The 21,926-nt window shown below is 48.4% G+C and overlaps 43 non-coding genes across 43 annotated transcripts; 15 read left to right on the top strand and 28 right to left on the bottom strand.

The window, feature by feature from the left end:
* The first annotated feature begins 722 nt into the window (after window positions 1-722).
* Window positions 723-795, top strand: TRNAA-CGC (transfer RNA alanine (anticodon CGC)). Its single transcript has one exon. It is a non-coding gene; the product is annotated as a tRNA-Ala (tRNA).
* A 258-nt stretch (window positions 796-1,053) lies between these two features.
* On the bottom strand, window positions 1,054-1,127 carry TRNAN-GUU (transfer RNA asparagine (anticodon GUU)). Its single transcript has one exon. It is a non-coding gene; the product is annotated as a tRNA-Asn (tRNA).
* A 798-nt stretch (window positions 1,128-1,925) lies between these two features.
* Window positions 1,926-2,009, bottom strand: TRNAR-UCU (transfer RNA arginine (anticodon UCU)). The gene is given in 2 exon segments: window positions 1,926-1,961; window positions 1,973-2,009. It is a non-coding gene; the product is annotated as a tRNA-Arg (tRNA).
* A 170-nt stretch (window positions 2,010-2,179) lies between these two features.
* Window positions 2,180-2,252, top strand: TRNAA-CGC (transfer RNA alanine (anticodon CGC)). The gene has a single exon. It is a non-coding gene; the product is annotated as a tRNA-Ala (tRNA).
* A 258-nt stretch (window positions 2,253-2,510) lies between these two features.
* Window positions 2,511-2,584, bottom strand: TRNAN-GUU (transfer RNA asparagine (anticodon GUU)). Its single transcript has one exon. It is a non-coding gene; the product is annotated as a tRNA-Asn (tRNA).
* A 798-nt stretch (window positions 2,585-3,382) lies between these two features.
* On the bottom strand, window positions 3,383-3,466 carry TRNAR-UCU (transfer RNA arginine (anticodon UCU)). The gene is given in 2 exon segments: window positions 3,383-3,418; window positions 3,430-3,466. It is a non-coding gene; the product is annotated as a tRNA-Arg (tRNA).
* A 170-nt stretch (window positions 3,467-3,636) lies between these two features.
* Window positions 3,637-3,709, top strand: TRNAA-CGC (transfer RNA alanine (anticodon CGC)). The gene has a single exon. It is a non-coding gene; the product is annotated as a tRNA-Ala (tRNA).
* A 258-nt stretch (window positions 3,710-3,967) lies between these two features.
* TRNAN-GUU (transfer RNA asparagine (anticodon GUU)) lies at window positions 3,968-4,041 on the bottom strand. The gene has a single exon. It is a non-coding gene; the product is annotated as a tRNA-Asn (tRNA).
* Window positions 4,042-4,839: 798 nt separating this feature from the next.
* On the bottom strand, window positions 4,840-4,923 carry TRNAR-UCU (transfer RNA arginine (anticodon UCU)). The gene is given in 2 exon segments: window positions 4,840-4,875; window positions 4,887-4,923. It is a non-coding gene; the product is annotated as a tRNA-Arg (tRNA).
* Window positions 4,924-5,093: 170 nt separating this feature from the next.
* On the top strand, window positions 5,094-5,166 carry TRNAA-CGC (transfer RNA alanine (anticodon CGC)). Its single transcript has one exon. It is a non-coding gene; the product is annotated as a tRNA-Ala (tRNA).
* Window positions 5,167-5,424: 258 nt separating this feature from the next.
* Window positions 5,425-5,498, bottom strand: TRNAN-GUU (transfer RNA asparagine (anticodon GUU)). The gene has a single exon. It is a non-coding gene; the product is annotated as a tRNA-Asn (tRNA).
* A 798-nt stretch (window positions 5,499-6,296) lies between these two features.
* On the bottom strand, window positions 6,297-6,380 carry TRNAR-UCU (transfer RNA arginine (anticodon UCU)). The gene is given in 2 exon segments: window positions 6,297-6,332; window positions 6,344-6,380. It is a non-coding gene; the product is annotated as a tRNA-Arg (tRNA).
* A 170-nt stretch (window positions 6,381-6,550) lies between these two features.
* Window positions 6,551-6,623, top strand: TRNAA-CGC (transfer RNA alanine (anticodon CGC)). Its single transcript has one exon. It is a non-coding gene; the product is annotated as a tRNA-Ala (tRNA).
* A 258-nt stretch (window positions 6,624-6,881) lies between these two features.
* On the bottom strand, window positions 6,882-6,955 carry TRNAN-GUU (transfer RNA asparagine (anticodon GUU)). The gene has a single exon. It is a non-coding gene; the product is annotated as a tRNA-Asn (tRNA).
* Window positions 6,956-7,983: 1,028 nt separating this feature from the next.
* On the top strand, window positions 7,984-8,056 carry TRNAA-CGC (transfer RNA alanine (anticodon CGC)). Its single transcript has one exon. It is a non-coding gene; the product is annotated as a tRNA-Ala (tRNA).
* Window positions 8,057-8,314: 258 nt separating this feature from the next.
* TRNAN-GUU (transfer RNA asparagine (anticodon GUU)) lies at window positions 8,315-8,388 on the bottom strand. The gene has a single exon. It is a non-coding gene; the product is annotated as a tRNA-Asn (tRNA).
* Window positions 8,389-9,186: 798 nt separating this feature from the next.
* On the bottom strand, window positions 9,187-9,270 carry TRNAR-UCU (transfer RNA arginine (anticodon UCU)). Its single transcript is given in 2 exon segments — window positions 9,187-9,222; window positions 9,234-9,270. It is a non-coding gene; the product is annotated as a tRNA-Arg (tRNA).
* Window positions 9,271-9,440: 170 nt separating this feature from the next.
* On the top strand, window positions 9,441-9,513 carry TRNAA-CGC (transfer RNA alanine (anticodon CGC)). Its single transcript has one exon. It is a non-coding gene; the product is annotated as a tRNA-Ala (tRNA).
* Window positions 9,514-9,771: 258 nt separating this feature from the next.
* TRNAN-GUU (transfer RNA asparagine (anticodon GUU)) lies at window positions 9,772-9,845 on the bottom strand. Its single transcript has one exon. It is a non-coding gene; the product is annotated as a tRNA-Asn (tRNA).
* Window positions 9,846-10,643: 798 nt separating this feature from the next.
* Window positions 10,644-10,727, bottom strand: TRNAR-UCU (transfer RNA arginine (anticodon UCU)). Its single transcript is given in 2 exon segments — window positions 10,644-10,679; window positions 10,691-10,727. It is a non-coding gene; the product is annotated as a tRNA-Arg (tRNA).
* Window positions 10,728-10,897: 170 nt separating this feature from the next.
* Window positions 10,898-10,970, top strand: TRNAA-CGC (transfer RNA alanine (anticodon CGC)). Its single transcript has one exon. It is a non-coding gene; the product is annotated as a tRNA-Ala (tRNA).
* A 258-nt stretch (window positions 10,971-11,228) lies between these two features.
* Window positions 11,229-11,302, bottom strand: TRNAN-GUU (transfer RNA asparagine (anticodon GUU)). The gene has a single exon. It is a non-coding gene; the product is annotated as a tRNA-Asn (tRNA).
* A 798-nt stretch (window positions 11,303-12,100) lies between these two features.
* TRNAR-UCU (transfer RNA arginine (anticodon UCU)) lies at window positions 12,101-12,184 on the bottom strand. Its single transcript is given in 2 exon segments — window positions 12,101-12,136; window positions 12,148-12,184. It is a non-coding gene; the product is annotated as a tRNA-Arg (tRNA).
* A 170-nt stretch (window positions 12,185-12,354) lies between these two features.
* TRNAA-CGC (transfer RNA alanine (anticodon CGC)) lies at window positions 12,355-12,427 on the top strand. The gene has a single exon. It is a non-coding gene; the product is annotated as a tRNA-Ala (tRNA).
* A 258-nt stretch (window positions 12,428-12,685) lies between these two features.
* TRNAN-GUU (transfer RNA asparagine (anticodon GUU)) lies at window positions 12,686-12,759 on the bottom strand. The gene has a single exon. It is a non-coding gene; the product is annotated as a tRNA-Asn (tRNA).
* Window positions 12,760-13,557: 798 nt separating this feature from the next.
* TRNAR-UCU (transfer RNA arginine (anticodon UCU)) lies at window positions 13,558-13,641 on the bottom strand. The gene is given in 2 exon segments: window positions 13,558-13,593; window positions 13,605-13,641. It is a non-coding gene; the product is annotated as a tRNA-Arg (tRNA).
* A 170-nt stretch (window positions 13,642-13,811) lies between these two features.
* TRNAA-CGC (transfer RNA alanine (anticodon CGC)) lies at window positions 13,812-13,884 on the top strand. Its single transcript has one exon. It is a non-coding gene; the product is annotated as a tRNA-Ala (tRNA).
* A 258-nt stretch (window positions 13,885-14,142) lies between these two features.
* On the bottom strand, window positions 14,143-14,216 carry TRNAN-GUU (transfer RNA asparagine (anticodon GUU)). Its single transcript has one exon. It is a non-coding gene; the product is annotated as a tRNA-Asn (tRNA).
* Window positions 14,217-15,014: 798 nt separating this feature from the next.
* TRNAR-UCU (transfer RNA arginine (anticodon UCU)) lies at window positions 15,015-15,098 on the bottom strand. Its single transcript is given in 2 exon segments — window positions 15,015-15,050; window positions 15,062-15,098. It is a non-coding gene; the product is annotated as a tRNA-Arg (tRNA).
* A 170-nt stretch (window positions 15,099-15,268) lies between these two features.
* TRNAA-CGC (transfer RNA alanine (anticodon CGC)) lies at window positions 15,269-15,341 on the top strand. Its single transcript has one exon. It is a non-coding gene; the product is annotated as a tRNA-Ala (tRNA).
* Window positions 15,342-15,599: 258 nt separating this feature from the next.
* Window positions 15,600-15,673, bottom strand: TRNAN-GUU (transfer RNA asparagine (anticodon GUU)). Its single transcript has one exon. It is a non-coding gene; the product is annotated as a tRNA-Asn (tRNA).
* Window positions 15,674-16,471: 798 nt separating this feature from the next.
* TRNAR-UCU (transfer RNA arginine (anticodon UCU)) lies at window positions 16,472-16,555 on the bottom strand. The gene is given in 2 exon segments: window positions 16,472-16,507; window positions 16,519-16,555. It is a non-coding gene; the product is annotated as a tRNA-Arg (tRNA).
* Window positions 16,556-16,725: 170 nt separating this feature from the next.
* On the top strand, window positions 16,726-16,798 carry TRNAA-CGC (transfer RNA alanine (anticodon CGC)). Its single transcript has one exon. It is a non-coding gene; the product is annotated as a tRNA-Ala (tRNA).
* A 258-nt stretch (window positions 16,799-17,056) lies between these two features.
* TRNAN-GUU (transfer RNA asparagine (anticodon GUU)) lies at window positions 17,057-17,130 on the bottom strand. Its single transcript has one exon. It is a non-coding gene; the product is annotated as a tRNA-Asn (tRNA).
* A 798-nt stretch (window positions 17,131-17,928) lies between these two features.
* On the bottom strand, window positions 17,929-18,012 carry TRNAR-UCU (transfer RNA arginine (anticodon UCU)). Its single transcript is given in 2 exon segments — window positions 17,929-17,964; window positions 17,976-18,012. It is a non-coding gene; the product is annotated as a tRNA-Arg (tRNA).
* Window positions 18,013-18,182: 170 nt separating this feature from the next.
* On the top strand, window positions 18,183-18,255 carry TRNAA-CGC (transfer RNA alanine (anticodon CGC)). Its single transcript has one exon. It is a non-coding gene; the product is annotated as a tRNA-Ala (tRNA).
* A 258-nt stretch (window positions 18,256-18,513) lies between these two features.
* TRNAN-GUU (transfer RNA asparagine (anticodon GUU)) lies at window positions 18,514-18,587 on the bottom strand. Its single transcript has one exon. It is a non-coding gene; the product is annotated as a tRNA-Asn (tRNA).
* Window positions 18,588-19,385: 798 nt separating this feature from the next.
* On the bottom strand, window positions 19,386-19,469 carry TRNAR-UCU (transfer RNA arginine (anticodon UCU)). Its single transcript is given in 2 exon segments — window positions 19,386-19,421; window positions 19,433-19,469. It is a non-coding gene; the product is annotated as a tRNA-Arg (tRNA).
* A 170-nt stretch (window positions 19,470-19,639) lies between these two features.
* On the top strand, window positions 19,640-19,712 carry TRNAA-CGC (transfer RNA alanine (anticodon CGC)). The gene has a single exon. It is a non-coding gene; the product is annotated as a tRNA-Ala (tRNA).
* A 258-nt stretch (window positions 19,713-19,970) lies between these two features.
* Window positions 19,971-20,044, bottom strand: TRNAN-GUU (transfer RNA asparagine (anticodon GUU)). Its single transcript has one exon. It is a non-coding gene; the product is annotated as a tRNA-Asn (tRNA).
* Window positions 20,045-20,842: 798 nt separating this feature from the next.
* Window positions 20,843-20,926, bottom strand: TRNAR-UCU (transfer RNA arginine (anticodon UCU)). The gene is given in 2 exon segments: window positions 20,843-20,878; window positions 20,890-20,926. It is a non-coding gene; the product is annotated as a tRNA-Arg (tRNA).
* A 170-nt stretch (window positions 20,927-21,096) lies between these two features.
* On the top strand, window positions 21,097-21,169 carry TRNAA-CGC (transfer RNA alanine (anticodon CGC)). Its single transcript has one exon. It is a non-coding gene; the product is annotated as a tRNA-Ala (tRNA).
* Window positions 21,170-21,427: 258 nt separating this feature from the next.
* TRNAN-GUU (transfer RNA asparagine (anticodon GUU)) lies at window positions 21,428-21,501 on the bottom strand. The gene has a single exon. It is a non-coding gene; the product is annotated as a tRNA-Asn (tRNA).
* Window positions 21,502-21,926: the final 425 nt, after the last annotated feature.

Genomic DNA, 21,926 nt, shown 5'->3' with positions numbered 1-21,926 from the left:
ATCTTCCTGGACAGCATAGTTTGAGAAATCGCTTTGTTTCTTTAGAAATGTCCTCTTCTCTGTCAATGCAGACATACATGCCTAAATACAGAAGATCATAGAATGGTAGAGCTTCCAACTCCAGGGTCATGGGGTCCAAGCCCCTGCTCAGTGCAGGATTACCTAAATCATTCCAGACAGACAGTTGTCCAGCCTTTGTTTGAACACTTCCATGGAAGGAGAACTCATCACCACCCGTGGTAACCTGTACCACTCAGTGATCACTCTCACTATCAGAAAGTTTTTTCTAATATGCCATTTAGAAAAGGGCTCTTCCCTTTGCACTGCAGATCAAAACTGAATGCTAAATCAGTCGCCTTAAAAAGCTGCAAGGCAGGGCTACGACAACAAATGAAGTCCTAGGCAGGTTTCTTGCCTAAGAGCACACTACAAGCTACCACAGTGCGCTAGAACATACGACTCTGGTGGGACTCGAACCCACAACCTTTGAATCACTTTCACTCTAGAAGTCCAATGCGCTATCCATTGCGCCATCCATTGCGCCACAGAGCCACTCCTAAGCCTTGCGTGTAGTCATTTTGTGGCTGGGAAAAGGCCAGTGCATCTCACTTTCGTGACATCTATACTTAAAGAAAAAAAGGCCTCAACTTTGGAAACTCTTGAATGCTGGGAATGTGCTAAAATTGCCGATCAGAGTAGACAGGTGTGTAAACAGCCGTCACGGGGGATTAGCTCACATGGTAGAGCGCTCGCTTCGCATGCGAGAGGTAGCGGGATCGATGCCCGCATCCTCCAAGATCTTTACTTGCCAGCGCTTTGAAACTCTAGCATGATGGCCTTTTTATCTTTGGCGCTCAAAGAACTGGCCTTCGATAGCTCAGCTGGTAGAGCGGAGGACTGTAGAAGCAAATTAGCAATCCTTAGGTCGCTGGTTCAATTCCGGCTCGAAGGACCTTTTTGGCTAGCATTACCATTTTGAAGCTTTCAAACGGCTCAGACGCACTGACAGCCACGGCTTTACGTGTAACATACGGCGCAAACAAAAGGCAAGCCCGTCCCTGGGTGGGCTTGAACCACCAACCTTTCGGTTAACAGCCGAACGCGCTAACCGATTGCGCCACAGAGACAACCACACGTTGTGCCGCAGGCCAAATCCTCAGTCAGGTCAACTATATTCTCTCAGGTGACTACCTAAACAATAATATCAAAAAAAGGAAAAGAAGAGATAAACTAGAAGACAACAGCGTGACTCCAAAGAGTACCCAACTGCCCACGGAGAGTGGCTCCCTGTTAGCGGCTTAGCAACAGTCAAAGGCTTCCTCAGCTTGGCCTCACCAGCGCCTTGTAAGCTATCCCAATGCAGCAGAGTGGCGCAGCGGAAGCGTGCTGGGCCCATAACCCAGAGGTCGATGGATCGAAACCATCCTCTGCTAGGAAGCTCAGTTTTTTGCAGTTCCTACCACATCCACATCTTCCTGGACAGCATAGTTTGAGAAATCGCTTTGTTTCTTTAGAAATGTCCTCTTCTCTGTCAATGCAGACATACATGCCTAAATACAGAAGATCATAGAATGGTAGAGCTTCCAACTCCAGGGTCATGGGGTCCAAGCCCCTGCTCAGTGCAGGATTACCTAAATCATTCCAGACAGACAGTTGTCCAGCCTTTGTTTGAACACTTCCATGGAAGGAGAACTCATCACCACCCGTGGTAACCTGTACCACTCAGTGATCACTCTCACTATCAGAAAGTTTTTTCTAATATGCCATTTAGAAAAGGGCTCTTTCCTTTGCACTGCAGATCAAAACTGAATGCTAAATCAGTCGCCTTAAAAAGCTGCAAGGCAGGGCTACGACAACAAATGAAGTCCTAGGCAGGTTTCTTGCCTAAGAGCACACTACAAGCTACCACAGTGCGCTAGAACATACGACTCTGGTGGGACTCGAACCCACAACCTTTGAATCACTTTCACTCTAGAAGTCCAATGCGCTATCCATTGCGCCACAGAGCCACTCCTAAGCCTTGCGCGTAGTCATTTTGTGGCTGGGAAAAGGCCAGTGCATCTCACTTTCGTGACATCTATACTTAAAGAAAAAAAGGCCTCAACTTTGGAAACTCTTGAATGCTGGGAATGTGCTAAAATTGCCGATCAGAGTAGACAGGTGTGTAAACAGCCGTCACGGGGGATTAGCTCACATGGTAGAGCGCTCGCTTCGCATGCGAGAGGTAGCGGGATCGATGCCCGCATCCTCCAAGATCTTTACTTGCCAGCGCTTTGAAACTCTAGCATGATGGCCTTTTTATCTTTGGCGCTCAAAGAACTGGCCTTCGATAGCTCAGCTGGTAGAGCGGAGGACTGTAGAAGCAAATTAGCAATCCTTAGGTCGCTGGTTCAATTCCGGCTCGAAGGACCTTTTTGGCTAGCATTACCATTTTGAAGCTTTCAAACGGCTCAGACGCACTGACAGCCACGGCTTTACGTGTAACATACGGCGCAAACAAAAGGCAAGCCCGTCCCTGGGTGGGCTTGAACCACCAACCTTTCGGTTAACAGCCGAACGCGCTAACCGATTGCGCCACAGAGACAACCACACGTTGTGCCGCAGGCCAAATCCTCAGTCAGGTCAACTATATTCTCTCAGGTGACTACCTAAACAATAATATCAAAAAAAGGAAAAGAAGAGATAAACTAGAAGACAACAGCGTGACTCCAAAGAGTACCCAACTGCCCACGGAGAGTGGCTCCCTGTTAGCGGCTTAGCAACAGTCAAAGGCTTCCTCAGCTTGGCCTCACCAGCGCCTTGTAAGCTATCCCAATGCAGCAGAGTGGCGCAGCGGAAGCGTGCTGGGCCCATAACCCAGAGGTCGATGGATCGAAACCATCCTCTGCTAGGAAGCTCAGTTTTTTGCAGTTCCTACCACATCCACATCTTCCTGGACAGCATAGTTTGAGAAATCGCTTTGTTTCTTTAGAAATGTCCTCTTCTCTGTCAATGCAGACATACATGCCTAAATACAGAAGATCATAGAATGGTAGAGCTTCCAACTCCAGGGTCATGGGGTCCAAGCCCCTGCTCAGTGCAGGATTACCTAAATCATTCCAGACAGACAGTTGTCCAGCCTTTGTTTGAACACTTCCATGGAAGGAGAACTCATCACCACCCGTGGTAACCTGTACCACTCAGTGATCACTCTCACTATCAGAAAGTTTTTTCTAATATGCCATTTAGAAAAGGGCTCTTTCCTTTGCACTGCAGATCAAAACTGAATGCTAAATCAGTCGCCTTAAAAAGCTGCAAGGCAGGGCTACGACAACAAATGAAGTCCTAGGCAGGTTTCTTGCCTAAGAGCACACTACAAGCTACCACAGTGCGCTAGAACATACGACTCTGGTGGGACTCGAACCCACAACCTTTGAATCACTTTCACTCTAGAAGTCCAATGCGCTATCCATTGCGCCACAGAGCCACTCCTAAGCCTTGCGCGTAGTCATTTTGTGGCTGGGAAAAGGCCAGTGCATCTCACTTTCGTGACATCTATACTTAAAGAAAAAAAGGCCTCAACTTTGGAAACTCTTGAATGCTGGGAATGTGCTAAAATTGCCGATCAGAGTAGACAGGTGTGTAAACAGCCGTCACGGGGGATTAGCTCACATGGTAGAGCGCTCGCTTCGCATGCGAGAGGTAGCGGGATCGATGCCCGCATCCTCCAAGATCTTTACTTGCCAGCGCTTTGAAACTCTAGCATGATGGCCTTTTTATCTTTGGCGCTCAAAGAACTGGCCTTCGATAGCTCAGCTGGTAGAGCGGAGGACTGTAGAAGCAAATTAGCAATCCTTAGGTCGCTGGTTCAATTCCGGCTCGAAGGACCTTTTTGGCTAGCATTACCATTTTGAAGCTTTCAAACGGCTCAGACGCACTGACAGCCACGGCTTTACGTGTAAGATACGGCGCAAACAAAAGGCAAGCCCGTCCCTGGGTGGGCTTGAACCACCAACCTTTCGGTTAACAGCCGAACGCGCTAACCGATTGCGCCACAGAGACAACCACACGTTGTGCCGCAGGCCAAATCCTCAGTCAGGTCAACTATATTCTCTCAGGTGACTACCTAAACAATAATATCAAAAAAAGGAAAAGAAGAGATAAACTAGAAGACAACAGCGTGACTCCAAAGAGTACCCAACTGCCCACGGAGAGTGGCTCCCTGTTAGCGGCTTAGCAACAGTCAAAGGCTTCCTCAGCTTGGCCTCACCAGCGCCTTGTAAGCTATCCCAATGCAGCAGAGTGGCGCAGCGGAAGCGTGCTGGGCCCATAACCCAGAGGTCGATGGATCGAAACCATCCTCTGCTAGGAAGCTCAGTTTTTTGCAGTTCCTACCACATCCACATCTTCCTGGACAGCATAGTTTGAGAAATCGCTTTGTTTCTTTAGAAATGTCCTCTTCTCTGTCAATGCAGACATACATGCCTAAATACAGAAGATCATAGAATGGTAGAGCTTCCAACTCCAGGGTCATGGGGTCCAAGCCCCTGCTCAGTGCAGGATTACCTAAATCATTCCAGACAGACAGTTGTCCAGCCTTTGTTTGAACACTTCCATGGAAGGAGAACTCATCACCACCCGTGGTAACCTGTACCACTCAGTGATCACTCTCACTATCAGAAAGTTTTTTCTAATATGCCATTTAGAAAAGGGCTCTTTCCTTTGCACTGCAGATCAAAACTGAATGCTAAATCAGTCGCCTTAAAAAGCTGCAAGGCAGGGCTACGACAACAAATGAAGTCCTAGGCAGGTTTCTTGCCTAAGAGCACACTACAAGCTACCACAGTGCGCTAGAACATACGACTCTGGTGGGACTCGAACCCACAACCTTTGAATCACTTTCACTCTAGAAGTCCAATGCGCTATCCATTGCGCCACAGAGCCACTCCTAAGCCTTGCGCGTAGTCATTTTGTGGCTGGGAAAAGGCCAGTGCATCTCACTTTCGTGACATCTATACTTAAAGAAAAAAAGGCCTCAACTTTGGAAACTCTTGAATGCTGGGAATGTGCTAAAATTGCCGATCAGAGTAGACAGGTGTGTAAACAGCCGTCACGGGGGATTAGCTCACATGGTAGAGCGCTCGCTTCGCATGCGAGAGGTAGCGGGATCGATGCCCGCATCCTCCAAGATCTTTACTTGCCAGCGCTTTGAAACTCTAGCATGATGGCCTTTTTATCTTTGGCGCTCAAAGAACTGGCCTTCGATAGCTCAGCTGGTAGAGCGGAGGACTGTAGAAGCAAATTAGCAATCCTTAGGTCGCTGGTTCAATTCCGGCTCGAAGGACCTTTTTGGCTAGCATTACCATTTTGAAGCTTTCAAACGGCTCAGACGCACTGACAGCCACGGCTTTACGTGTAACATACGGCGCAAACAAAAGGCAAGCCCGTCCCTGGGTGGGCTTGAACCACCAACCTTTCGGTTAACAGCCGAACGCGCTAACCGATTGCGCCACAGAGACAACCACACGTTGTGCCGCAGGCCAAATCCTCAGTCAGGTCAACTATATTCTCTCAGGTGACTACCTAAACAATAATATCAAAAAAAGGAAAAGAAGAGATAAACTAGAAGACAACAGCGTGACTCCAAAGAGTACCCAACTGCCCACGGAGAGTGGCTCCCTGTTAGCGGCTTAGCAACAGTCAAAGGCTTCCTCAGCTTGGCCTCACCAGCGCCTTGTAAGCTATCCCAATGCAGCAGAGTGGCGCAGCGGAAGCGTGCTGGGCCCATAACCCAGAGGTCGATGGATCGAAACCATCCTCTGCTAGGAAGCTCAGTTTTTTGCAGTTCCTACCACATCCACATCTTCCTGGACAGCATAGTTTGAGAAATCGCTTTGTTTCTTTAGAAATGTCCTCTTCTCTGTCAATGCAGACATACATGCCTAAATACAGAAGATCATAGAATGGTAGAGCTTCCAACTCCAGGGTCATGGGGTCCAAGCCCCTGCTCAGTGCAGGATTACCTAAATCATTCCAGACAGACAGTTGTCCAGCCTTTGTTTGAACACTTCCATGGAAGGAGAACTCATCACCACCCGTGGTAACCTGTACCACTCAGTGATCACTCTCACTATCAGAAAGTTTTTTCTAATATGCCATTTAGAAAAGGGCTCTTTCCTTTGCACTGCAGATCAAAACTGAATGCTAAATCAGTCGCCTTAAAAAGCTGCAAGGCAGGGCTACGACAACAAATGAAGTCCTAGGCAGGTTTCTTGCCTAAGAGCACACTACAAGCTACCACAGTGCGCTAGAACATACGACTCTGGTGGGACTCGAACCCACAACCTTTGAATCACTTTCACTCTAGAAGTCCAATGCGCTATCCATTGCGCCACAGAGCCACTCCTAAGCCTTGCGCGTAGTCATTTTGTGGCTGGGAAAAGGCCAGTGCATCTCACTTTCGTGACATCTATACTTAAAGAAAAAAAGGCCTCAACTTTGGAAACTCTTGAATGCTGGGAATGTGCTAAAATTGCCGATCAGAGTAGACAGGTGTGTAAACAGCCGTCACGGGGGATTAGCTCACATGGTAGAGCGCTCGCTTCGCATGCGAGAGGTAGCGGGATCGATGCCCGCATCCTCCAAGATCTTTACTTGCCAGCGCTTTGAAACTCTAGCATGATGGCCTTTTTATCTTTGGCGCTCAAAGAACTGGCCTTCGATAGCTCAGCTGGTAGAGCGGAGGACTGTAGAAGCAAATTAGCAATCCTTAGGTCGCTGGTTCAATTCCGGCTCGAAGGACCTTTTTGGCTAGCATTACCATTTTGAAGCTTTCAAACGGCTCAGACGCACTGACAGCCACGGCTTTACGTGTAACATACGGCGCAAACAAAAGGCAAGCCCGTCCCTGGGTGGGCTTGAACCACCAACCTTTCGGTTAACAGCCGAACGCGCTAACCGATTGCGCCACAGAGACAACCACACGTTGTGCCGCAGGCCAAATCCTCAGTCAGGTCAACTATATTCTCTCAGGTGACTACCTAAACAATAATATCAAAAAAAGGAAAAGAAGAGATAAACTAGAAGACAACAGCGTGACTCCAAAGAGTACCCAACTGCCCACGGAGAGTGGCTCCCTGTTAGCGGCTTAGCAACAGTCAAAGGCTTCCTCAGCTTGGCCTCACCAGCGCCTTGTAAGCTATCCCAATGCCGCAGAGTGGCGCAGCGGAAGCGTGCTGGGCCCATAACCCAGAGGTCGATGGATCGAAACCATCCTCTGCTAGGAAGCTCAGTTTTTTGCAGTTCCTACCACATCCACATCTTCCTGGACAGCATAGTTTGAGAAATCGCTTTGTTTCTTTAGAAATGTCCTCTTCTCTGTCAATGCAGACATACATGCCTAAATACAGAAGATCATAGAATGGTAGAGCTTCCAACTCCAGGGCCATGGGGTCCAAGCCCCTGCTCAGTGCAGGATTACCTAAATCATTCCAGACAGACAGTTGTCCAGCCTTTGTTTGAACACTTCCATGGAAGGAGAACTCATCACCACCCGTGGTAACCTGTACCACTCAGTGATCACTCTCACTATCAGAAAGTTTTTTCTAATATGCCATTTAGAAAAGGGCTCTTTCCTTTGCACTGCAGATCAAAACTGAATGCTAAATCAGTCGCCTTAAAAAGCTGCAAGGCAGGGCTACGACAACAAATGAAGTCCTAGGCAGGTTTCTTGCCTAAGAGCACACTACAAGCTACCACAGTGCGCTAGAACCCACAACCTTTGAATCACTTTCACTCTAGAAGTCCAATGCGCTATCCATTGCGCCACAGAGCCACTCCTAAGCCTTGCGCGTAGTCATTTTGTGGCTGGGAAAAGGCCAGTGCATCTCACTTTCGTGACATCTATACTTAAAGAAAAAAAGGCCTCAACTTTGGAAACTCTTGAATGCTGGGAATGTGCTAAAATTGCCGATCAGAGTAGACAGGTGTGTAAACAGCCGTCACGGGGGATTAGCTCACATGGTAGAGCGCTCGCTTCGCATGCGAGAGGTAGCGGGATCGATGCCCGCATCCTCCAAGATCTTTACTTGCCAGCGCTTTGAAACTCTAGCATGATGGCCTTTTTATCTTTGGCGCTCAAAGAACTGGCCTTCGATAGCTCAGCTGGTAGAGCGGAGGACTGTAGAAGCAAATTAGCAATCCTTAGGTCGCTGGTTCAATTCCGGCTCGAAGGACCTTTTTGGCTAGCATTACCATTTTGAAGCTTTCAAACGGCTCAGACGCACTGACAGCCACGGCTTTACGTGTAACATACGGCGCAAACAAAAGGCAAGCCCGTCCCTGGGTGGGCTTGAACCACCAACCTTTCGGTTAACAGCCGAACGCGCTAACCGATTGCGCCACAGAGACAACCACACGTTGTGCCGCAGGCCAAATCCTCAGTCAGGTCAACTATATTCTCTCAGGTGACTACCTAAACAATAATATCAAAAAAAGGAAAAGAAGAGATAAACTAGAAGACAACAGCGTGACTCCAAAGAGTACCCAACTGCCCACGGAGAGTGGCTCCCTGTTAGCGGCTTAGCAACAGTCAAAGGCTTCCTCAGCTTGGCCTCACCAGCGCCTTGTAAGCTATCCCAATGCAGCAGAGTGGCGCAGCGGAAGCGTGCTGGGCCCATAACCCAGAGGTCGATGGATCGAAACCATCCTCTGCTAGGAAGCTCAGTTTTTTGCAGTTCCTACCACATCCACATCTTCCTGGACAGCATAGTTTGAGAAATCGCTTTGTTTCTTTAGAAATGTCCTCTTCTCTGTCAATGCAGACATACATGCCTAAATACAGAAGATCATAGAATGGTAGAGCTTCCAACTCCAGGGTCATGGGGTCCAAGCCCCTGCTCAGTGCAGGATTACCTAAATCATTCCAGACAGACAGTTGTCCAGCCTTTGTTTGAACACTTCCATGGAAGGAGAACTCATCACCACCCGTGGTAACCTGTACCACTCAGTGATCACTCTCACTATCAGAAAGTTTTTTCTAATATGCCATTTAGAAAAGGGCTCTTTCCTTTGCACTGCAGATCAAAACTGAATGCTAAATCAGTCGCCTTAAAAAGCTGCAAGGCAGGGCTACGACAACAAATGAAGTCCTAGGCAGGTTTCTTGCCTAAGAGCACACTACAAGCTACCACAGTGCGCTAGAACATACGACTCTGGTGGGACTCGAACCCACAACCTTTGAATCACTTTCACTCTAGAAGTCCAATGCGCTATCCATTGCGCCACAGAGCCACTCCTAAGCCTTGCGCGTAGTCATTTTGTGGCTGGGAAAAGGCCAGTGCATCTCACTTTCGTGACATCTATACTTAAAGAAAAAAAGGCCTCAACTTTGGAAACTCTTGAATGCTGGGAATGTGCTAAAATTGCCGATCAGAGTAGACAGGTGTGTAAACAGCCGTCACGGGGGATTAGCTCACATGGTAGAGCGCTCGCTTCGCATGCGAGAGGTAGCGGGATCGATGCCCGCATCCTCCAAGATCTTTACTTGCCAGCGCTTTGAAACTCTAGCATGATGGCCTTTTTATCTTTGGCGCTCAAAGAACTGGCCTTCGATAGCTCAGCTGGTAGAGCGGAGGACTGTAGAAGCAAATTAGCAATCCTTAGGTCGCTGGTTCAATTCCGGCTCGAAGGACCTTTTTGGCTAGCATTACCATTTTGAAGCTTTCAAACGGCTCAGACGCACTGACAGCCACGGCTTTACGTGTAACATACGGCGCAAACAAAAGGCAAGCCCGTCCCTGGGTGGGCTTGAACCACCAACCTTTCGGTTAACAGCCGAACGCGCTAACCGATTGCGCCACAGAGACAACCACACGTTGTGCCGCAGGCCAAATCCTCAGTCAGGTCAACTATATTCTCTCAGGTGACTACCTAAACAATAATATCAAAAAAAGGAAAAGAAGAGATAAACTAGAAGACAACAGCGTGACTCCAAAGAGTACCCAACTGCCCACGGAGAGTGGCTCCCTGTTAGCGGCTTAGCAACAGTCAAAGGCTTCCTCAGCTTGGCCTCACCAGCGCCTTGTAAGCTATCCCAATGCAGCAGAGTGGCGCAGCGGAAGCGTGCTGGGCCCATAACCCAGAGGTCGATGGATCGAAACCATCCTCTGCTAGGAAGCTCAGTTTTTTGCAGTTCCTACCACATCCACATCTTCCTGGACAGCATAGTTTGAGAAATCGCTTTGTTTCTTTAGAAATGTCCTCTTCTCTGTCAATGCAGACATACATGCCTAAATACAGAAGATCATAGAATGGTAGAGCTTCCAACTCCAGGGTCATGGGGTCCAAGCCCCTGCTCAGTGCAGGATTACCTAAATCATTCCAGACAGACAGTTGTCCAGCCTTTGTTTGAACACTTCCATGGAAGGAGAACTCATCACCACCCGTGGTAACCTGTACCACTCAGTGATCACTCTCACTATCAGAAAGTTTTTTCTAATATGCCATTTAGAAAAGGGCTCTTTCCTTTGCACTGCAGATCAAAACTGAATGCTAAATCAGTCGCCTTAAAAAGCTGCAAGGCAGGGCTACGACAACAAATGAAGTCCTAGGCAGGTTTCTTGCCTAAGAGCACACTACAAGCTACCACAGTGCGCTAGAACATACGACTCTGGTGGGACTCGAACCCACAACCTTTGAATCACTTTCACTCTAGAAGTCCAATGCGCTATCCATTGCGCCACAGAGCCACTCCTAAGCCTTGCGCGTAGTCATTTTGTGGCTGGGAAAAGGCCAGTGCATCTCACTTTCGTGACATCTATACTTAAAGAAAAAAAGGCCTCAACTTTGGAAACTCTTGAATGCTGGGAATGTGCTAAAATTGCCGATCAGAGTAGACAGGTGTGTAAACAGCCGTCACGGGGGATTAGCTCACATGGTAGAGCGCTCGCTTCGCATGCGAGAGGTAGCGGGATCGATGCCCGCATCCTCCAAGATCTTTACTTGCCAGCGCTTTGAAACTCTAGCATGATGGCCTTTTTATCTTTGGCGCTCAAAGAACTGGCCTTCGATAGCTCAGCTGGTAGAGCGGAGGACTGTAGAAGCAAATTAGCAATCCTTAGGTCGCTGGTTCAATTCCGGCTCGAAGGACCTTTTTGGCTAGCATTACCATTTTGAAGCTTTCAAACGGCTCAGACGCACTGACAGCCACGGCTTTACGTGTAACATACGGCGCAAACAAAAGGCAAGCCCGTCCCTGGGTGGGCTTGAACCACCAACCTTTCGGTTAACAGCCGAACGCGCTAACCGATTGCGCCACAGAGACAACCACACGTTGTGCTGCAGGCCAAATCCTCAGTCAGGTCAACTATATTCTCTCAGGTGACTACCTAAACAATAATATCAAAAAAAGGAAAAGAAGAGATAAACTAGAAGACAACAGCGTGACTCCAAAGAGTACCCAACTGCCCACGGAGAGTGGCTCCCTGTTAGCGGCTTAGCAACAGTCAAAGGCTTCCTCAGCTTGGCCTCACCAGCGCCTTGTAAGCTATCCCAATGCAGCAGAGTGGCGCAGCGGAAGCGTGCTGGGCCCATAACCCAGAGGTCGATGGATCGAAACCATCCTCTGCTAGGAAGCTCAGTTTTTTGCAGTTCCTACCACATCCACATCTTCCTGGACAGCATAGTTTGAGAAATCGCTTTGTTTCTTTAGAAATGTCCTCTTCTCTGTCAATGCAGACATACATGCCTAAATACAGAAGATCATAGAATGGTAGAGCTTCCAACTCCAGGGTCATGGGGTCCAAGCCCCTGCTCAGTGCAGGATTACCTAAATCATTCCAGACAGACAGTTGTCCAGCCTTTGTTTGAACACTTCCATGGAAGGAGAACTCATCACCACCCGTGGTAACCTGTACCACTCAGTGATCACTCTCACTATCAGAAAGTTTTTTCTAATATGCCATTTAGAAAAGGCCTCTTTCCTTTGCACTGCAGATCAAAACTGAATGCTAAATCAGTCGCCTTAAAAAGCTGCAAGGCAGGGCTACGACAACAAATGAAGTCCTAGGCAGGTTTCTTGCCTAAGAGCACACTACAAGCTACCACAGTGCGCTAGAACATACGACTCTGGTGGGACTCGAACCCACAACCTTTGAATCACTTTCACTCTAGAAGTCCAATGCGCTATCCATTGCGCCACAGAGCCACTCCTAAGCCTTGTGCGTAGTCATTTTGTGGCTGGGAAAAGGCCAGTGCATCTCACTTTCGTGACATCTATACTTAAAGAAAAAAAGGCCTCAACTTTGGAAACTCTTGAATGCTGGGAATGTGCTAAAATTGCCGATCAGAGTAGACAGGTGTGTAAACAGCCGTCACGGGGGATTAGCTCACATGGTAGAGCGCTCGCTTCGCATGCGAGAGGTAGCGGGATCGATGCCCGCATCCTCCAAGATCTTTACTTGCCAGCGCTTTGAAACTCTAGCATGATGGCCTTTTTATCTTTGGCGCTCAAAGAACTGGCCTTCGATAGCTCAGCTGGTAGAGCGGAGGACTGTAGAAGCAAATTAGCAATCCTTAGGTCGCTGGTTCAATTCCGGCTCGAAGGACCTTTTTGGCTAGCATTACCATTTTGAAGCTTTCAAACGGCTCAGACGCACTGACAGCCACGGCTTTACGTGTAACATACGGCGCAAACAAAAGGCAAGCCCGTCCCTGGGTGGGCTTGAACCACCAACCTTTCGGTTAACAGCCGAACGCGCTAACCGATTGCGCCACAGAGACAACCACACTTTGTGCCGCAGGCCAAATCCTCAGTCAGGTCAACTATATTCTCTCAGGTGACTACCTAAACAATAATATCAAAAAAAGGAAAAGAAGAGATAAACTAGAAGACAACAGCGTGACTCCAAAGAGTACCCAACTGCCCACGGAGAGTGGCTCCCTGTTAGCGGCTTAGCAACAGTCAAAGGCTTCCTCAGCTTGGCCTCACCAGCGCCTTGTAAGCTATCCCAATGCAGCAGAGTGGCGCAGCGGAAGCGTGCTGGGCCCATAACCCAGAGGTCGATGGATCGAAACCATCCTCTGCTAGGAAGCTCAGTTTTTTGCAGTTCCTACCACATCCACATCTTCCTGGACAGCATAGTTTGAGAAATCGCTTTGTTTCTTTAGAAATGTCCTCTTCTCTGTCAATGCAGACATACATGCCTAAATACAGAAGATCATAGAATGGTAGAGCTTCCAACTCCAGGGTCATGGGGTCCAAGCCCCTGCTCAGTGCAGGATTACCTAAATCATTCCAGACAGACAGTTGTCCAGCCTTTGTTTGAACACTTCCATGGAAGGAGAACTCATCACCACCTGTGGTAACCTGTACCACTCAGTGATCACTCTCACTATCAGAAAGTTTTTTCTAATATGCCATTTAGAAAAGGGCTCTTTCCTTTGCACTGCAGATCAAAACTGAATGCTAAATCAGTCGCCTTAAAAAGCTGCAAGGCAGGGCTACGACAACAAATGAAGTCCTAGGCAGGTTTCTTGCCTAAGAGCACACTACAAGCTACCACAGTGCGCTAGAACATACGACTCTGGTGGGACTCGAACCCACAACCTTTGAATCACTTTCACTCTAGAAGTCCAATGCGCTATCCATTGCGCCACAGAGCCACTCCTAAGCCTTGCGCGTAGTCATTTTGTGGCTGGGAAAAGGCCAGTGCATCTCACTTTCGTGACATCTATACTTAAAGAAAAAAAGGCCTCAACTTTGGAAACTCTTGAATGCTGGGAATGTGCTAAAATTGCCGATCAGAGTAGACAGGTGTGTAAACAGCCGTCACGGGGGATTAGCTCACATGGTAGAGCGCTCGCTTCGCATGCGAGAGGTAGCGGGATCGATGCCCGCATCCTCCAAGATCTTTACTTGCCAGCGCTTTGAAACTCTAGCATGATGGCCTTTTTATCTTTGGCGCTCAAAGAACTGGCCTTCGATAGCTCAGCTGGTAGAGCGGAGGACTGTAGAAGCAAATTAGCAATCCTTAGGTCGCTGGTTCAATTCCGGCTCGAAGGACCTTTTTGGCTAGCATTACCATTTTGAAGCTTTCAAACGGCTCAGACGCACTGACAGCCACGGCTTTACGTGTAACATACGGCGCAAACAAAAGGCAAGCCCGTCCCTGGGTGGGCTTGAACCACCAACCTTTCGGTTAACAGCCGAACGCGCTAACCGATTGCGCCACAGAGACAACCACACGTTGTGCCACAGGCCAAATCCTCAGTCAGGTCAACTATATTCTCTCAGGTGACTACCTAAACAATAATATCAAAAAAAGGAAAAGAAGAGATAAACTAGAAGACAACAGCGTGACTCCAAAGAGTACCCAACTGCCCACGGAGAGTGGCTCCCTGTTAGCGGCTTAGCAACAGTCAAAGGCTTCCTCAGCTTGGCCTCACCAGCGCCTTGTAAGCTATCCCAATGCAGCAGAGTGGCGCAGCGGAAGCGTGCTGGGCCCATAACCCAGAGGTCGATGGATCGAAACCATCCTCTGCTAGGAAGCTCAGTTTTTTGCAGTTCCTACCACATCCACATCTTCCTGGACAGCATAGTTTGAGAAATCGCTTTGTTTCTTTAGAAATGTCCTCTTCTCTGTCAATGCAGACATACATGCCTAAATACAGAAGATCATAGAATGGTAGAGCTTCCAACTCCAGGGTCATGGGGTCCAAGCCCCTGCTCAGTGCAGGATTACCTAAATCATTCCAGACAGACAGTTGTCCAGCCTTTGTTTGAACACTTCCATGGAAGGAGAACTCATCACCACCCGTGGTAACCTGTACCACTCAGTGATCACTCTCACTATCAGAAAGTTTTTTCTAATATGCCATTTAGAAAAGGGCTCTTTCCTTTGCACTGCAGATCAAAACTGAATGCTAAATCAGTCGCCTTAAAAAGCTGCAAGGCAGGGCTACGACAACAAATGAAGTCCTAGGCAGGTTTCTTGCCTAAGAGCACACTACAAGCTACCACAGTGCGCTAGAACATACGACTCTGGTGGGACTCGAACCCACAACCTTTGAATCACTTTCACTCTAGAAGTCCAATGCGCTATCCATTGCGCCACAGAGCCACTCCTAAGCCTTGCGCGTAGTCATTTTGTGGCTGGGAAAAGGCCAGTGCATCTCACTTTCGTGACATCTATACTTAAAGAAAAAAAGGCCTCAACTTTGGAAACTCTTGAATGCTGGGAATGTGCTAAAATTGCCGATCAGAGTAGACAGGTGTGTAAACAGCCGTCACGGGGGATTAGCTCACATGGTAGAGCGCTCGCTTCGCATGCGAGAGGTAGCGGGATCGATGCCCGCATCCTCCAAGATCTTTACTTGCCAGCGCTTTGAAACTCTAGCATGATGGCCTTTTTATCTTTGGCGCTCAAAGAACTGGCCTTCGATAGCTCAGCTGGTAGAGCGGAGGACTGTAGAAGCAAATTAGCAATCCTTAGGTCGCTGGTTCAATTCCGGCTCGAAGGACCTTTTTGGCTAGCATTACCATTTTGAAGCTTTCAAACGGCTCAGACGCACTGACAGCCACGGCTTTACGTGTAACATACGGCGCAAACAAAAGGCAAGCCCGTCCCTGGGTGGGCTTGAACCACCAACCTTTCGGTTAACAGCCGAACGCGCTAACCGATTGCGCCACAGAGACAACCACACGTTGTGCCGCAGGCCAAATCCTCAGTCAGGTCAACTATATTCTCTCAGGTGACTACCTAAACAATAATATCAAAAAAAGGAAAAGAAGAGATAAACTAGAAGACAACAGCGTGACTCCAAAGAGTACCCAACTGCCCACGGAGAGTGGCTCCCTGTTAGCGGCTTAGCAACAGTCAAAGGCTTCCTCAGCTTGGCCTCACCAGCGCCTTGTAAGCTATCCCAATGCAGCAGAGTGGCGCAGCGGAAGCGTGCTGGGCCCATAACCCAGAGGTCGATGGATCGAAACCATCCTCTGCTAGGAAGCTCAGTTTTTTGCAGTTCCTACCACATCCACATCTTCCTGGACAGCATAGTTTGAGAAATCGCTTTGTTTCTTTAGAAATGTCCTCTTCTCTGTCAATGCAGACATACATGCCTAAATACAGAAGATCATAGAATGGTAGAGCTTCCAACTCCAGGGTCATGGGGTCCAAGCCCCTGCTCAGTGCAGGATTACCTAAATCATTCCAGACAGACAGTTGTCCAGCCTTTGTTTGAACACTTCCATGGAAGGAGAACTCATCACCACCCGTGGTAACCTGTACCACTCAGTGATCACTCTCACTATCAGAAAGTTTTTTCTAATATGCCATTTAGAAAAGGGCTCTTTCCTTTGCACTGCAGATCAAAACTGAATGCTAAATCAGTCGCCTTAAAAAGCTGCAAGGCAGGGCTACGACAACAAATGAAGTCCTAGGCAGGTTTCTTGCCTAAGAGCACACTACAAGCTACCACAGTGCGCTAGAACATACGACTCTGGTGGGACTCGAACCCACAACCTTTGAATCACTTTCACTCTAGAAGTCCAATGCGCTATCCATTGCGCCACAGAGCCACTCCTAAGCCTTGCGCGTAGTCATTTTGTGGCTGGGAAAAGGCCAGTGCATCTCACTTTCGTGACATCTATACTTAAAGAAAAAAAGGCCTCAACTTTGGAAACTCTTGAATGCTGGGAATGTGCTAAAATTGCCGATCAGAGTAGACAGGTGTGTAAACAGCCGTCACGGGGGATTAGCTCACATGGTAGAGCGCTCGCTTCGCATGCGAGAGGTAGCGGGATCGATGCCCGCATCCTCCAAGATCTTTACTTGCCAGCGCTTTGAAACTCTAGCATGATGGCCTTTTTATCTTTGGCGCTCAAAGAACTGGCCTTCGATAGCTCAGCTGGTAGAGCGGAGGACTGTAGAAGCAAATTAGCAATCCTTAGGTCGCTGGTTCAATTCCGGCTCGAAGGACCTTTTTGGCTAGCATTACCATTTTGAAGCTTTCAAACGGCTCAGACGCACTGACAGCCACGGCTTTACGTGTAACATACGGCGCAAACAAAAGGCAAGCCCGTCCCTGGGTGGGCTTGAACCACCAACCTTTCGGTTAACAGCCGAACGCGCTAACCGATTGCGCCACAGAGACAACCACACGTTGTGCCGCAGGCCAAATCCTCAGTCAGGTCAACTATATTCTCTCAGGTGACTACCTAAACAATAATATCAAAAAAAGGAAAAGAAGAGATAAACTAGAAGACAACAGCGTGACTCCAAAGAGTACCCAACTGCCCACGGAGAGTGGCTCCCTGTTAGCGGCTTAGCAACAGTCAAAGGCTTCCTCAGCTTGGCCTCACCAGCGCCTTGTAAGCTATCCCAATGCAGCAGAGTGGCGCAGCGGAAGCGTGCTGGGCCCATAACCCAGAGGTCGATGGATTGAAACCATCCTCTGCTAGGAAGCTCAGTTTTTTGCAGTTCCTACCACATCCACATCTTCCTGGACAGCATAGTTTGAGAAATCGCTTTGTTTCTTTAGAAATGTCCTCTTCTCTGTCAATGCAGACATACATGCCTAAATACAGAAGATCATAGAATGGTAGAGCTTCCAACTCCAGGGTCATGGGGTCCAAGCCCCTGCTCAGTGCAGGATTACCTAAATCATTCCAGACAGACAGTTGTCCAGCCTTTGTTTGAACACTTCCATGGAAGGAGAACTCATCACCACCCGTGGTAACCTGTACCACTCAGTGATCACTCTCACTATCAGAAAGTTTTTTCTAATATGCCATTTAGAAAAGGGCTCTTTCCTTTGCACTGCAGATCAAAACTGAATGCTAAATCAGTCGCCTTAAAAAGCTGCAAGGCAGGGCTACGACAACAAATGAAGTCCTAGGCAGGTTTCTTGCCTAAGAGCACACTACAAGCTACCACAGTGCGCTAGAACATACGACTCTGGTGGGACTCGAACCCACAACCTTTGAATCACTTTCACTCTAGAAGTCCAATGCGCTATCCATTGCGCCACAGAGCCACTCCTAAGCCTTGCGCGTAGTCATTTTGTGGCTGGGAAAAGGCCAGTGCATCTCACTTTCGTGACATCTATACTTAAAGAAAAAAAGGCCTCAACTTTGGAAACTCTTGAATGCTGGGAATGTGCTAAAATTGCCGATCAGAGTAGACAGGTGTGTAAACAGCCGTCACGGGGGATTAGCTCACATGGTAGAGCGCTCGCTTCGCATGCGAGAGGTAGCGGGATCGATGCCCGCATCCTCCAAGATCTTTACTTGCCAGCGCTTTGAAACTCTTGCATGATGGCCTTTTTATCTTTGGCGCTCAAAGAACTGGCCTTCGATAGCTCAGCTGGTAGAGCGGAGGACTGTAGAAGCAAATTAGCAATCCTTAGGTCGCTGGTTCAATTCCGGCTCGAAGGACCTTTTTGGCTAGCATTACCATTTTGAAGCTTTCAAACGGCTCAGACGCACTGACAGCCACGGCTTTACGTGTAACATACGGCGCAAACAAAAGGCAAGCCCGTCCCTGGGTGGGCTTGAACCACCAACCTTTCGGTTAACAGCCGAACGCGCTAACCGATTGCGCCACAGAGACAACCACACGTTGTGCCGCAGGCCAAATCCTCAGTCAGGTCAACTATATTCTCTCAGGTGACTACCTAAACAATAATATCAAAAAAAGGAAAAGAAGAGATAAACTAGAAGACAACAGCGTGACTCCAAAGAGTACCCAACTGCCCACGGAGAGTGGCTCCCTGTTAGCGGCTTAGCAACAGTCAAAGGCTTCCTCAGCTTGGCCTCACCAGCGCCTTGTAAGCTATCCCAATGCAGCAGAGTGGCGCAGCGGAAGCGTGCTGGGCCCATAACCCAGAGGTCGATGGATCGAAACCATCCTCTGCTAGGAAGCTCAGTTTTTTGCAGTTCCTACCACATCCACATCTTCCTGGACAGCATAGTTTGAGAAATCGCTTTGTTTCTTTAGAAATGTCCTCTTCTCTGTCAATGCAGACATACATGCCTAAATACAGAAGATCATAGAATGGTAGAGCTTCCAACTCCAGGGTCATGGGGTCCAAGCCCCTGCTCAGTGCAGGATTACCTAAATCATTCCAGACAGACAGTTGTCCAGCCTTTGTTTGAACACTTCCATGGAAGGAGAACTCATCACCACCTGTGGTAACCTGTACCACTCAGTGATCACTCTCACTATCAGAAAGTTTTTTCTAATATGCCATTTAGAAAAGGGCTCTTTCCTTTGCACTGCAGATCAAAACTGAATGCTAAATCAGTCGCCTTAAAAAGCTGCAAGGCAGGGCTACGACAACAAATGAAGTCCTAGGCAGGTTTCTTGCCTAAGAGCACACTACAAGCTACCACAGTGCGCTAGAACATACGACTCTGGTGGGACTCGAACCCACAACCTTTGAATCACTTTCACTCTAGAAGTCCAATGCGCTATCCATTGCGCCACAGAGCCACTCCTAAGCCTTGCGCGTAGTCATTTTGTGGCTGGGAAAAGGCCAGTGCATCTCACTTTCGTGACATCTATACTTAAAGAAAAAAAGGCCTCAACTTTGGAAACTCTTGAATGCTGGGAATGTGCTAAAATTGCCGATCAGAGTAGACAGGTGTGTAAACAGCCGTCACGGGGGATTAGCTCACATGGTAGAGCGCTCGCTTCGCATGCGAGAGGTAGCGGGATCGATGCCCGCATCCTCCAAGATCTTTACTTGCCAGCGCTTTGAAACTCTAGCATGATGGCCTTTTTATCTTTGGCGCTCAAAGAACTGGCCTTCGATAGCTCAGCTGGTAGAGCGGAGGACTGTAGAAGCAAATTAGCAATCCTTAGGTCGCTGGTTCAATTCCGGCTCGAAGGACCTTTTTGGCTAGCATTACCATTTTGAAGCTTTCAAACGGCTCAGACGCACTGACAGCCACGGCTTTACGTGTAACATACGGCGCAAACAAAAGGCAAGCCCGTCCCTGGGTGGGCTTGAACCACCAACCTTTCGGTTAACAGCCGAACGCGCTAACCGATTGCGCCACAGAGACAACCACACGTTGTGCCACAGGCCAAATCCTCAGTCAGGTCAACTATATTCTCTCAGGTGACTACCTAAACAATAATATCAAAAAAAGGAAAAGAAGAGATAAACTAGAAGACAACAGCGTGACTCCAAAGAGTACCCAACTGCCCACGGAGAGTGGCTCCCTGTTAGCGGCTTAGCAACAGTCAAAGGCTTCCTCAGCTTGGCCTCACCAGCGCCTTGTAAGCTATCCCAATGCAGCAGAGTGGCGCAGCGGAAGCGTGCTGGGCCCATAACCCAGAGGTCGATGGATCGAAACCATCCTCTGCTAGGAAGCTCAGTTTTTTGCAGTTCCTACCACATCCACATCTTCCTGGACAGCATAGTTTGAGAAATCGCTTTGTTTCTTTAGAAATGTCCTCTTCTCTGTCAATGCAGACATACATGCCTAAATACAGAAGATCATAGAATGGTAGAGCTTCCAACTCCAGGGTCATGGGGTCCAAGCCCCTGCTCAGTGCAGGATTACCTAAATCATTCCAGACAGACAGTTGTCCAGCCTTTGTTTGAACACTTCCATGGAAGGAGAACTCATCACCACCCGTGGTAACCTGTACCACTCAGTGATCACTCTCACTATCAGAAAGTTTTTTCTAATATGCCATTTAGAAAAGGGCTCTTTCCTTTGCACTGCAGATCAAAACTGAATGCTAAATCAGTCGCCTTAAAAAGCTGCAAGGCAGGGCTACGACAACAAATGAAGTCCTAGGCAGGTTTCTTGCCTAAGAGCACACTACAAGCTACCACAGTGCGCTAGAACATACGACTCTGGTGGGACTCGAACCCACAACCTTTGAATCACTTTCACTCTAGAAGTCCAATGCGCTATCCATTGCGCCACAGAGCCACTCCTAAGCCTTGCGCGTAGTCATTTTGTGGCTGGGAAAAGGCCAGTGCATCTCACTTTCGTGACATCTATACTTAAAGAAAAAAAGGCCTCAACTTTGGAAACTCTTGAATGCTGGGAATGTGCTAAAATTGCCGATCAGAGTAGACAGGTGTGTAAACAGCCGTCACGGGGGATTAGCTCACATGGTAGAGCGCTCGCTTCGCATGCGAGAGGTAGCGGGATCGATGCCCGCATCCTCCAAGATCTTTACTTGCCAGCGCTTTGAAACTCTAGCATGATGGCCTTTTTATCTTTGGCGCTCAAAGAACTGGCCTTCGATAGCTCAGCTGGTAGAGCGGAGGACTGTAGAAGCAAATTAGCAATCCTTAGGTCGCTGGTTCAATTCCGGCTCGAAGGACCTTTTTGGCTAGCATTACCATTTTGAAGCTTTCAAACGGCTCAGACGCACTGACAGCCACGGCTTTACGTGTAACATACGGCGCAAACAAAAGGCAAGCCCGTCCCTGGGTGGGCTTGAACCACCAACCTTTCGGTTAACAGCCGAACGCGCTAACCGATTGCGCCACAGAGACAACCACACGTTGTGCCGCAGGCCAAATCCTCAGTCAGGTCAACTATATTCTCTCAGGTGACTACCTAAACAATAATATCAAAAAAAGGAAAAGAAGAGATAAACTAGAAGACAACAGCGTGACTCCAAAGAGTACCCAACTGCCCACGGAGAGTGGCTCCCTGTTAGCGGCTTAGCAACAGTCAAAGGCTTCCTCAGCTTGGCCTCACCAGCGCCTTGTAAGCTATCCCAATGCAGCAGAGTGGCGCAGCGGAAGCGTGCTGGGCCCATAACCCAGAGGTCGATGGATCGAAACCATCCTCTGCTAGGAAGCTCAGTTTTTTGCAGTTCCTACCACATCCACATCTTCCTGGACAGCATAGTTTGAGAAATCGCTTTGTTTCTTTAGAAATGTCCTCTTCTCTGTCAATGCAGACATACATGCCT

The sequence above is a fragment of the Eleutherodactylus coqui genome, chromosome 1 (assembly GCF_035609145.1).
Source record: "Eleutherodactylus coqui strain aEleCoq1 chromosome 1, aEleCoq1.hap1, whole genome shotgun sequence".
NCBI classification, from domain to species: domain Eukaryota; kingdom Metazoa; phylum Chordata; class Amphibia; order Anura; family Eleutherodactylidae; genus Eleutherodactylus; species Eleutherodactylus coqui.
The sequence above is the reverse complement of the archived record's forward strand: the minus strand, read 5'-3'. Positions and strand labels throughout refer to the sequence as shown.